The sequence below is a fragment of the Stegostoma tigrinum genome, chromosome 9 (genome assembly GCF_030684315.1).
Source record: "Stegostoma tigrinum isolate sSteTig4 chromosome 9, sSteTig4.hap1, whole genome shotgun sequence".
NCBI classification, from domain to species: Eukaryota; Metazoa; Chordata; class Chondrichthyes; order Orectolobiformes; family Stegostomatidae; genus Stegostoma; species Stegostoma tigrinum.
Window position 1 is genome coordinate 57687848 of NC_081362.1, and position 13520 is coordinate 57701367.

The 13520-nt window shown below is 42.8% G+C and overlaps 1 protein-coding gene across 1 annotated transcript in view; it reads left to right on the forward strand.

Moving 5' to 3' along the window:
- kctd3 (potassium channel tetramerization domain containing 3) overlaps positions 1 to 13520 on the forward strand; it is a 139477-nt gene that overhangs the window by 13671 nt on the left and 112286 nt on the right. The window lies entirely within an intron of this gene.

The following is a 13520-nucleotide window of genomic DNA, read 5'->3' on the forward strand; positions in this document are numbered from 1 at the left end:
TATAGACAAGTAAGTTGAAAGGGTGACGAGGTGGCAGATGAAAGAATCTACAGAGAAGTGTGAAGTGATGTAGTTTGGGGGTAATATCATTGAGACAATATAAAGTAAGGGATATAATTTGAAAAGTGGGGCATGAGAAATAGAACCTAGGTGTAAAAATCCACAGATCATTAAAGTTAGCAGAACAATTGGAGTTACAAAAATGTATCTAATTCTGCTCTATTGATCATTGTGTCTCTGGGCACCACACTGTAGGAAGGATTGAAGAGAATATTGAAGAGATTTGCGAGAATGGTTTCGGGGATGAAAATATCAGTTATGATGATAGTTTAGACAAGTTGTGGCTGTTCTCCGTGGAGAGAAGAAGGCTAAGAGGTGAGTTGATAGAAGTTTTCAAAATCCTGAATGGATTAAATTGATTAGGTAGGGAGAAACTGCTCCCACTCATACAAGGATTGAGAACCAAGAGGGTACTGATTTAATGTGAATTTAAAAAGAAGCCAACAGAACACAGGAATTGCTCACGTCTGAGATGCACTGCTTCAGTGGTGGAGGCAGATACAATTGATATATTCAAGAGGACGTTGGATGATAATGTAAATTTAAATAATGTGCATTACTATGGAGAAAAGGCAGCAGAATGGCACTCGGTCTTGATGCTTATTTGGAAAGCTAGTGCAGACATGAGGGACAAAAGGCCTCCTTCTGCTCTGTAACACTTTCATGATTCTGTGAAGGATAGGACTAAAAAGAAAAATAATTGCATGTAGAAGGATGAAAAAGTCTATTCAACATAATTGTTGGCATAACAGTGTGTTGACAGAATTTGATGAGAGTAGGCGTTTGCTGCTAGATAATTTCGAACAAGTTTTAACAATAAATAAATAGATTAATAAACAAAGTTATTGATTAGTTTTCAGGAGATAATATGAAAGTGAACTATTAAAATAAAACACATAAATAATAAAAGAATCCAAATTGCAGTAAAGATAAATCTGGCAGGTATAACTAATACATGAGAGGTTATAAAATAAATAAGTTAATCACAAAAGCAAGACTAAATAGTTACAAATCAAATTGACGTCAACTTAAATTCACCTACTTCATATAATTTATGTCACAAATTATCCTGTTATATCTAGAAACATATTGTGCAAACAAATAAGGAAATTAAGCTAAGAAATGGCAGTGCAGACTGTGTGTTGGTTCTGAGACATGTTACTCGTGTTTGCGGACTGTAAGGATGTCCTGGATTGCCACATCAGCAAGAAACATCCGAGATAACAAGGTATTGAGCTGGATGAACACAGCAGGGTAAGCAGCATCAGAAGAGCAGGAAAGCTGATGTTTCGGGCCTCGACCCTTCTTTTTCAGAATGGTCTAGGCCGAAACGTTAGCTTTCCTGCTCCTCTGATGCTGCCTGGCCTGCTGTGTTCATCCAGCTCTACACCTTGTTACCTCAGATTCTCCTGCATCTGCAGTTTCTACCGCCTCTGAAGCAGGAAATGTCTTCTTTGCTGAGGCAGAGCCGCTTGCAGTTCTTGAATTGTAATGCTGATAAGAGATAGTAAAACACAAGAAAGTGTGGGGCATCTAGGTAATTACTTGCCAAATACAGCCATCTCACAGAGGAAAGCAAGAAGATGAGAGTATGATTATCAGTCATCAGCATGGGTTGAAATATGAGGGGAGAGAGGAGCAGGTCCTGCACATACCAGTACTTGTCGAACAGGTGCAATGTACTTGATACCCTTGAGGGTAAGGAGAAGGATGACTGCTACGTTACTGATCAAAACACTACACAGTACAAGACTTTCTAAAGGAGCACAATTGAAATATAATTGTTCAGAAAGCTCAATATTTTAAGGGGTAAATAGCATCCCCTGCTCTTAAGTGTGAGAATTATGAAGACTGTGTTGCATAGCTGGTACCAGGGCAACAAAATGTGCAAATATGATTCAAAAGGAATTTGGGAAGTGATGGAGAAGATCCAACTTGCCAGCATTCATGTTAGAACAGGTGACACAAAATTACATAATCGATATAACAGAAATCAGGGTCGACTCTCTGCAGAAGCATTCATCCTGTCTTACTTTCCTACCCTTTTTGTGCTGGCTTGCAAAGTTTTTCCACATCAGATCAACATCCAATTCAATTTTAAAAGCCATGCCTGAATCTGCCTTTGCCACATCTCCAATCAGTGCATTAAAGATATTAACCATCCATTAGTTACAAAGGATATTTCCCAAGTTACTGTCGCTTCTATCGACCATCATTATTTCGGCATCTTTTAGTTTTCAAATTTTGCTTATGAAAACAATTTCTCCCTGTTTACTCTATCTAATCTCTACTTAATTCTCATTCTTCCATGATAAATAGTCTCAGCTTCTACAATCTATCGACATTGTTATAAATCAAACCATTATTATTACTTTTCTTTCTACAGTCCAACAGCTTCATAATCTTTCTAAGTTATGGAGTCTGGAACAGGTCACAATATTTCAATTGAGACTGAACCAGTGTTTTATGGGGATGTATTTTCTTTTGTTTCATGGCCCTGTTTAAAAAGACCAGTTACCTCTGTGATTCAGCAACGAAGGTGTAGTGTCGGTAAAAGCTATGTATAACCAGTCTACATAATCAGTGACGTAAAAGATCATGACAATAGCCTAATGAGTAGTTCTGTGTTAAGTCTCTTATGAAGACTTAGCCTATAGATTCAAGATGACTTATAAAAGATAAAATTACCAGCTGTTTAGCTCCCAGCAACTCCATTGATCCTGACCAATGTTACAACCTTCCTTTAAATCTACAATGATAAAGTATAGATCATAGAATCCCTACAGTGTGGAAACAGGCCCTCAGCCCAACAAGTCCACACTGACCCTCTGAACTTCGCAACCTGACATATTCCCCTATAACCCACTTAATCTTAACATCCCTGAACACTATGGGTAATTTAGATGGCCAATTCACCTAGCCTGAGCACCTTTGGACTGTGGAAGGAAACCAGAGCACCCGGAGGAAACCCATGCAGACACAGGGAGAATGTGCAAACTCCACACAGACAGTCGCTTGAGGAGGGATCAAACCCAGGTCCCTTGCCCTGTGAGGCAGCAGTGCTAACCACTGAGCCACTATGCCGCTCCAAATACTTAGGGGAAGAAGTCTAAATTTGAAGGGCAGTTAGTGTTTCATCAATGAACTGGCATAAGAAAGGGAACCACTTGAAAACTACCCCAATGCCCTTGCTGCTAAGTGCCTCCCTCCTCACTCCCCTACAATGCCCAGGCCCGAACTCCATTCACAGTGATGGTAGGCCTTAGGTGGGTATTGTATTGACAAAAACCATCAACTCCACAGTGACACTAATTCAATGGGGTTGCATCCCTAAGGTCCTTGATCTTGTAAAAGCCCCACAGGTGCCCAATAAAGTGACTGAGAAAAAAAAATAATTTTGTGGGGATTTCTTAAAAGAGTTGATATAGGGATCCTGTTGTTTCTCCAGCCAACAGGAGAGACTGTAGTTACCTCCATTATATTTGACTTTAAATCACTGAGATTTGGTGAAAAATAAAAATAGATTCCTTGCTGGCTTTTATGATGGTTGCTTACTGTGATGAGAAATAAATAAATTATAGCATAAAACATTGCCTGCTGTTTATTGAACTGCTAAATGAATTCGTAAGAACTACAGCACTCCATATTCAGAAATCATTACTATGTTAGCTGAAGAAAACATTGTGCCTCTGATGGACTTTGCCAGCTTGATGCAAAATGAATAGTATCAACAATGCTTTTATAGTAAACCACTTTGTGACATCCTGAGGTTCTTTCTAAATAAGTATGTTGTCACTTTTCCGGTGTTTTGTTTCAGGTTGTTTTGACTGGGTTAAAGCGCCTATTTAGAATATGATGGTGGAGAATCAACCACTTTTTGTCAACCACGAGAAGAGATTCTTGTCTTTGCAAGATGTGGATTATTGCACAATAGCACTAAGGGACATGTTGCATTAGCTATTTGGGGCTCTTGCGGTACAGCGAAAGCATTCCATGTCTTCGAGCCAAGAGGCCTGTGTTCAAGTTTGAATCTGCTCTTCAAGAGTATCATAATAGATCTAATCAGGCTGTTTAGAAAATATCTACTTTAACGACTTTCCCGGTACAGTGGCAGTATCCCTTCCTCAGGATCAGAATTTCAAGTCTAACTGTGTCATATTATGCCTGAACAAGGTGAGTATAATAACTACATAAGTTAGACGGACATTGCTGGCACGATTATCAGGAAATCTATGGATATGGATCTGCTTTCTATGAAATTCTAAGATCTACTGGCTTCTCACTACCCAAGCCAGTATAACATAACCAGATTGGGTGACACTTAATGCAAACTCCAACATTAACCTTCTCAAAACAATTAGGTCATACAGTGGTTTCAGCCCACTCAGGCACAGTTTGATAAATAAATGAAAGTAAGCTACTTTGAACATAAAATAAACAACCCGATAATTTCAGAGATAATGGGAACTGCAGATGCTGGAGAATCCAAGATAATAAAATGTGAGGCTGGATGAACACAGCAGGCCAAGCAGCATCTCAGGAGCACAAAAGCTGACGTTTCGGGCCTAGACCCTTCATCAGAGAGGGGGATGGGGAGAGGGAACTGGAATAAATAGGGAGAGAGGGGGAGGCAGACCGAAGATGGAGAGTAAAGAAGATAGGTGGAGAGAGTATAGGTGGGGAGGTAGGGAGGGGATAGGTCAGTCCAGGGAAGACGGACAGGTCAAGGAGGTGGGATGAGGTTAGTAGGTGGATGGGGGTGCGGCTTGGGGTGGGAGGAAGGGATGGGTGAGAGGAAGAACCGGTTAGGGAGGCAGAGACAGGCTGGACTGGTTTTGGGATGCAGTGGGTGGGGGGGAAGAGCTGGGCTGGTTGTGTGGTGCAGTGGGGGGAGGGGACGAACTGGGCTGGTTGAGGGATGCAGTAGGGGAAGGGGAGATTTTGAAACTGGTGAAGTCCACATTGATACCATTAGGCTGCAGGGTTCCCAGGCGGAATATGAGTTGCTGTTCCTGCAACCTTCGGATGGCATCATTGTGGCACTGCAGGAGGCCCATGATGGACATGTCATCTAGAGAATGGGAGGGGGAGTGGAAATGGTTTGCGACTGGGAGGTGCAGTTGTTTGTTGCGAACTGAGGGGAGGTGTTCTGCAAAGCGGTCTCCAAGCCTCCGCTTGGTTTCCCCAATGTAGAGGAAGCCACTCCGGGTACAGTGGATGCAGTATACCACATTGGCAGATGTGCAGGTGAACCTCTGCTTAATGTGGAATGTCATCTTGGGTCCTGGGATAGGGGTGAGGGAGGAGATGTGGGGGCAAGTGTAGCATTTCCTGCGGTTGCAGGGGAAGGTGCCGGGTGTGGTGGGGTTGGAGGGCAGTGTGGAGCGAACAAGGGAGTCACGGAGAGAGTGGTCTCTCCGGAAAGCAGACAGGGGTGGGGATGGAAAAATGTCTTGGGTGGTGGGGTCGGATTGTAGATGGCGGAAGTGTCGGAGGATGATGCATTGTATCCGGAGGTTGGTAGGGTGGTGTGTGAGAACGAGGGGGATCCTCTTAGGGCGGTTGTGGCGGGGGCGGGGTGTGAGGGATGTGTTGCGGGAAATACGGGAGATGCGGTCAAGGGCGTTCTCGATCACTGTGGGGGGAAAGTTGCAGTCCTGGAAGAACTTGGACATCTGGGATGTGCGGGAGTGGAATGTCTTATCGTGGGAGCAGATGCGGCGGAGGCGGAGGAATTGGGAATAGGGGATGGAATTTTTGCAGGAGGGTGGGTGGGAGGAGGTGTATTCTCCCCTTCCCCTACTGCATCCCTAAACCAGCCCAGTTCGTCCCCTCCCCCCACTGCACCACACAACCAGCCCAGCTCTTCCTCCCCACCCACTGCATCCCAAAACCAGTCCAATCTGTCTCTGCCTCCCTAACCGGTTCTTCCTCTCACCCATCCCTTCCTCCCACCCCAAGCTGCACCCCCATCCACCTACTAACCTCATCCCACCTCCTTGACCTGTCCGTCTTCCCTGGACTGACCTATCCCCTCCCTACCTCCCCACCTATACTCTCTCCACCTATCTTCTTTACTCTCCATCTTCGGTCTGCCTCCCCCTCTATCCCTATTTATTCCAGTTCCCTCTCCCCATCCCCCTCTCTGATGAATGGTCTAGGCCCGAAACGTCAGCTTTTGTGCTCCTGAGATGCTGCTTGGCCTGCTGTGTTCATCCAGCCTCACATTTTATTAACCCGATAATTTCACTGATTTGCATGTTGTTTGGTCCGCCTTTTCACTGATAAATAAATATAAGCAGATTTCAATTTCACAGAACATTGACGAGTTACAATACATTAATTATATGATAAATACACCCTAAAGTTATATCACCTTAATTAATACAATAGTACAGATATTTATGTGTTGTGTGCTTTACTCATTAGGGGGATGATGGCTCTACTGACCTGGCCAGTATTTACAGCCAATCCCTAGTTTTCCTCAAGAAGGCAACTCATTTGAACCACTGCAATTTATTTATTGTAGGTATGCCCACAGAGCTGTTAGGATGGAGTGCAGGAGTTTGAGCCAGTGATATTGAAGGAACAGTGAAATATTTACAAGCCAGGCTGGCGAGAGGCTTACAAGTGATGGTTTTCCCAAGTATCTGTTTCATTTATCCTTTTAGATGGCTGTGGACATAATATGGAAAGTTCTGTCTGAGGAGCCTTGGTGAATTTCTGTAGTGCATATTGTAAATGGCACACAACACAGTTACTGACAGGTGGTGGTAGACAGAGTGAATGCTTGTGACTGGGTGCTAATCAAATGAGCTGCTGCTTGAATGTTGTCTGAGCTGCAAGTCATTCAGGCCCGAAATGTCAGCTTTTGTGCTCCTAAGATGCTGCTTGGCCTGCTGTGTTCATCCAGCTCCACACTTTGTTATCTCGGTTTCTCCAGCATCTGCAGTTCCCATTATCTCTTGTGCTAGTACATGGTGGGCAGGCTTTGTGGAGCCAGGAGGTGAGCACCTCACTGCGGAATTTCAGGTCTTTGACCTGTTCCTGTTTCTACTGTAATTAAATGGCCAATCCAATTCAGTTTTTGGTCAATGGTAACCGCCAGGATGTTGATAGTAAAGGATTATAAAGATAGTTTCCATCTTAAGAGGATCAACTATGAGAGTCAACTTTAGTGTGTCCAATCCACTTGCAAGGGCTACAGACAACTTTGGAGGAATCAAGAAACTGTTCTTTTCTTGCGCAGAAATTTGTACACAGGCTGCTCAGTGCCACGGTCATATAACTGATGAGTTTTATAACTTCTTAGTCTGCTGCAATGGAGCCATGACCTCCAATTTTCACGAGCTGTCTTTTCAGGTGATGCTGACAAGACACTTATAAGAAACCATTGTACAAAATTTTACCATTCCGCATTGTTGTCCAGACTTCAGTGCATATACAGGATCAAGGTGGCTCAAGGTAGCGTTTTACACAACAATATGTTGTCTTTTCTATTTTGTAAATTACTGTGTGTATTGGAAAAATGTTTTTTTCGTAATATTCTGTGAAGTGATTAAACTCATAACTGATGTTTTCAAGAAATGGAAAATATTTCTTTTTGCCAGGAGCAAGTTTATTATGTTGTCTGGATGGTGCGGTATTTTTATTATGCTAACTGTATTTCCACTAGGAGAAACATATTTGATCATGGGATAACTTCTCAAAAGTATGTCATTTAAATGCCTTTTTACTTTTATCACAAAAAACATTCATTTATATTATTGAGGTAATGTTTTTTGAAATGTATTTAATAAGACAAGGACATTGTATTAATTGGGCAATAAATCATTTAAGTAATAGCAGCCTGGAGCATAAAAATTAAATTACTGACTCCTCCGTACATGAAAAAAACCTTTCCAGCCATATTAAAATATATTGCTCCACGTTGTAGAATATAACTAGCTCTATCAATAAAGGATTTTATTTTGTTGGCATTATAGCAATTATGCAAATATTAAACTTAGTATTTTTATGAAGGAAATATCATAGAATATGACTCTGGCACTGTGCTTAACATTGAACTTCGGAAAAAAGATATGGAGGGAAGGCATTTTCAATGTTGCCAGCTCAGTTTGGAATCTCAATTGGAATCCAGAAACAAGAGCGGCCAAGATACGGATTTCTTCTCTATTATTGTGAGGGCAGTATATTGTAAGGAGCATTAGCTATAACCGTACCTCACCTAAAAGTATTTGGTGCTGTCCAAAGAAAGTGAGCATCTAAAAGTTAGCACAATGATTCTTGTTGTTGATGAGCAAAAAAACACAACATATGCAAATTGATTTTGAAATATCTATTGGCACATATGGTGAAAGCTTGCACAGCTGTATTTTACTTCATGATATGAAGGTTTCATCAGGATGATGGACTCTTAAATCAGCTTGGTGCAACCATTCAGTCTCTGTCTCAAGTGCTTGTTTACCTATGCTAGAGCTTTTACAAAGTAATTTTATAGCACTGGAGATGGAAAGCAGTTGAGCTTCTTTGAAGATGTTTTAGATGTTGTGGTAGTTGGGTCTTAATGAGCCAGTGTAGACTGCAGCATATTAGTGTGTGCTGGCAAAGTTTAGCCATTTGGCTTGTGTGGCATTATATAAGGCATGGTGGAGTGATAGGCGGAGAGGTAAGAGAGGGCAGAAAGTGCCTCTTCAATTAAACTCAGACTACTTCTTGGGACGTGAGTCATGGAATTTTTATGGGTATATGTGAAAACAGAATATAGGAAAGATGTTGCACTCTAATAATCTTTGTCAACATTAATGCACAAAAGGTGACTGCCAGCTAAGTTTCTGTGGGAACGGTGTGAGCTTCTATGGAAGATGCCAGGCCAGAAATTTACTAATGCTGAACTGAATTGCCACGTCCATGGAGCTGAATGTTTGCTCCATGTTGGCAGATTAGCATCCATGGTCTGAGTTGTAGCTGGATGTTTACAGCTCAGTGTACAAGGTGGCTGGTTTGACATAGCACATCTGGGTTTCTTGGTGTATGACCAAATGACATCTTTGTGCACTAACCCCTTGAAATTCACAGCTGTGTGATCTGTAGTGGAGCTAATATATGACACTGCCCCCAGGAGAGGAAATGCATGCAGCAATCTATCTTCTGCTCTAATTCCTGCTCATTTGTTACTAATGATTCAATTTAAAGAACAATTCTTTAGAGTTCCTGGTAAAGTACACCTTGTGCCATTCTAGCAACTGATGTTTCTGTTTACAACCAGAGATAATGGGAACTGCAGATGCTGGAGATTCCAAGCTAATAAAATGTGAGGCTGGATGAACACAGCAGGCCAAGCAGCATCTCAGGAGCACAAAAGCTGACGTTTCGGGCCAAGACCCTTCATCAGAGAGGGGGATGGGGGGAGGGAACTGGAATAAATAGAGAGAGAGGGGGAGGCGGACCGAAGATGGAGAGTAAAGAAAATAGGTGGAGAGAGTGTAGGTGGGGAGGTAGGGAGGGGATAGGTCAGTCCAGGGAAGACGGACAGGTCAAGGAGGTGAGATGAGGTTAGTAGGTAGTGGGGGGTGCGGCTAGGGGTGGGAGGAAGGGATGGGTGAGAGGAAGAACCGATTAGGGAGGCAGAGACAGGTTGGACTGGTTTTGGGATGCAGTGGGTGGGGGGGAAGAGCTGGGCTGGTTGTGTGGTGCAGTGGGGGGAGGGGACGAACTGGACTGGTTGAGGGATGCAGTAGGGGAAGGGGAGATTTTGAAACTGGTGAAGTCCACATTGATACCATATGGCTGCAGGGTTCCCAGGCGGAATATGAGTTGCTGTTCCTGCAACCTTCGGGTGGCATCATTGTGGCAGTGCAGGAGGCCCATGATGGACATGTCATCAAGAGAATGGGAGGGGGAGTGGAAATGGTTTACGACTGGGAGGTGCAGTTGTTTTTTGCGAACTGAGCGGAGGTGTTCTGCAAAGCGGTCCCCAAGCCTCCGCTTGGGGAAACCAGTGCGGAGGCTTGGGGACCGCTTTGCAGAACACCTCCGCTCAGTTCGCAAAAAACAACTGCACCTCCCAGTCGCAAACCATTTCCACTCCCCCTCCCATTCTCTTGATGACGTGTCCATCATGGGCCTCCTGCACTGCCACAATGATGCCACCCGAAGGTTGCAGGAACAGCAACTCATATTCCGCCTGGGAACCCTGCAGCCATATGGTATCAATGTGGACTTCACCAGTTTCAAAATCTCCCCTTCCCCTACTGCATCCCTCAACCAGCCCAGTTCGTCCCCTCCCCCCACTGCACCACACAACCAGCCCAGCTCTTCCCCCCCACCCACTGCATCCCAAAACCAGTCCAACCTGTCTCTGCCTCCCTAATCGGTTCTTCCTCTCACCCATCCCTTCCTCCCACCCCTAGCCGCACCCCCCACTACCTACTAACCTCATCCCACCTCCTTGACCTGTCCGTCTTCCCTGGACTGACCTATCCCCTCCCTACCTCCCCACCTACACTCTCTCCACCTATCTTCTTTACTCTCCATCTTCGGTCCGCCTCCCCCTCTCTCCCTATTTATTCCAGTTCCCTCCCCCCATCCCCCTCTCTGATGAAGGGACTAGGCCCGAAACGTCAGCTTTTGTGCTCCTGAGATGCTGCTCGGCCTGCTGTGTTCATCCAGCCTCACATTTTATTATCTTTTCTGTTTACAACCTTGGTCTCACATTTGATCACAAAATGAAATTCGTCCTGTCATTAAAACCACCTATTTCAACCTCTGTAACATTCACTTTGTCTCAGTTTGTCAGTTATGAAACCCTCATTCCTGTCTTTGGTACCACTAAATGTAATTCTTTCAATGCACTTCTGCCTTGCCTTTCATGTCCTATGCTCAATAAACATTTCACCGTCAAAAACATTGCTGCCTAGTTTTTCATGTGCAACAAATCTCAATCCTTTATCAACCACTGTGTTTCCCGACCTACAAAGATCCCAGACAAATAATATTGTGATTTTAACATTCTTATCTTCCCTTCCAAATCCCTTCGTGGCCTCATTCCTCTCTATCTCTATAATTTCTTCTAGCTCCAAGATCCTCCTAGATACCAATATTCCTCTAGTTCTGGAGACTCAGGCAGCCTCAATTTTAGTTATTCTATCATTGGTGGTTGTACTTACAGTTGCCTGGACCCTAAGCTCCAGAATATCCTCCCTACATACCTCTATTTCTCTAGCTCAAATTCCTTCTTTAAGATATTACTTAAAACTTACACCTGTGATCAAACTTTTGGTCATCTAACCCATCTTCTTACGTGACACAATTTGTTTTATAATTTTCCTGTGAAGCACCTGGAGGTGTTAACATTACTTAGAAGGAGCTTCATACTTGACCAGAGTGTTAAATACAGGAATTGGAATGTCATGTTACAGCTGTACAAGATATTGGTAAGGCCACATTTGGAGTTCTACACACAATTCTGGTCACCTTGCTATACGAAAGAAGTTATTAAACTGGAAAGGATGCTACCATGACTGGAGGGTTTAAGTTATAAGGCAAGACTTGATAGGTTGGTATTTTTTTCCCCGGGAACCTAGGAGGCTGAGGGGTGACCTTATAGAGGTTTATAAATTCATGAGGGGCATATATAGAGAGAATAGCCAAGGCTTTCTCCCAGAGTAGGGAAGTCCAAAACTGGAGGACATAGATATAATGTGAGAGGGGAAAGATTTAAAAGGGACTTGAAGGGCAACTTTTTCTCCTAGCAAGTGGTGCTAATATAGAATGAGAAGCCAGAAGAAGTGGTTGGGGTAAATACAGTTATGAAATTTCAAACTCATTTCAAAGGATACATAGATAGGAAAGGTTTAGAGAGATATGGGCCAAACACAGGTAAAAGAGATTAGTTCAGTTTAGGAAACCTGGTTGGCATAGCCAAGTTGGGCCAACGGGTCTGTTTCCATGCTGTATGACTCTATGACTTGATGCAAGGGTCAGACTGAGTAAACTTTATGAAGTGTGGTCTCCTATTTCTTACGTGATATTTTAATAATTCACATTGAACTGAAATGAAAACAGAGTGACAAGGGTTATCATTTAATGTGAAGGGACAGTACAGAAAGAAATGACAAATAAATTATAATGAGATGTGATGTGGGATGTTTCCTCCAGTATTGTCACTTGCCAAAGCTATGGTTGTCTCCTTTCCTGTGAGGGTTAGCATAGTTTCTTCCTGAGAAAACATGATGTGCAGAATGTTAACAGGGCTCCAAACTTTAGATTATAAAGGGAGGTTACATAATGTAAGTTTGTATTCCCTGCAATATAGAATCTTCAAGGATGATTCGTTGGAATTTTGTTTTAGCACATTGAAAGGAATTTGGAATAAAGGAAACAGAATGTTAGCCATTCATAACTGTGGTCTTGGGAATTTTTAAAGTCAAGTAATTTTAAGTGTTAACTTTAACGGTTATTCTCTTTGTAAAATCTAGTCAAATTTGGAGTTAGAATTAGTTCCTTTCAGATGCAGCTCGGGGCATTAAAACTCCTTGCCACAGATGCAGCGACAGTTACTTAGTTAGATCTGCAGTTAAAGCTAGTTTCCTTTGCTAGCAGTGCTTGATTCAGCTCTTTCACACAAGTCCAACTTTTGCCAAGTATACAACCTAAGCAAGCACAAGGTAGAAGCTTGTGATTGAGCATTAGCTTGGGAATTTGGTGAGTGAATTTGGTGCAGTGAAGGAGAAATTTTTCTTTATTCTCTCCGGGACATGGGCATTGCTGGCGGGGCCAGCCTTTATTACCTATTCTTAGTTGCCTTTGCAAAGGTGGTGGTGAGCTGTCTTCTTGAACCTCTGAAGTCCATGCACATGCATGTTATATGTAGACCCACAATGCTTTTTGGGGCAGAATTCCAGGATTTCGACCCAATGAAATTGAAGGTTGTTTTACCATTTTACAAACAGTCCTTTCACTAAAAAAGAGAAGTGGTCCAAAAGAGAAAGAACCAAGGACCAGCAACATGGTGGAACAGTTACAGCCTGGAAACATTAATTAGGTGATCAGTGAGATGAGTGCATGGTGAATTTAAAGTATTTTTTTCTTGATATAAACAGCAACTTAAACTTGCATTTGGAAGATATAAGTGTAACATTAGATGTACAACAACTACCTTCTGTAAATACAGATAATTATTGACTACAATGTGAAACTTAATCTCTTAAATAAAACATAGTTAAAGTGGTAGGGAAGGTGATGTGAAGCAACTGTAGCATGTAGGGCCCAGTGGACAAAACAACCAAATTTGCAATATGAGCCTGCCAGTTCAGAGTTTATGAGCTGGAGTCTGGGGTTAGTTACTTCAAACTTGGTAGTGACTGGAGGGTATGACTGTGAATGAAACATTTATAGGGTAGCACTAGAGAAGTCTCAGCCTTTGCAATTGTCCAACAGACAATTGGTTAAGTGTGAAG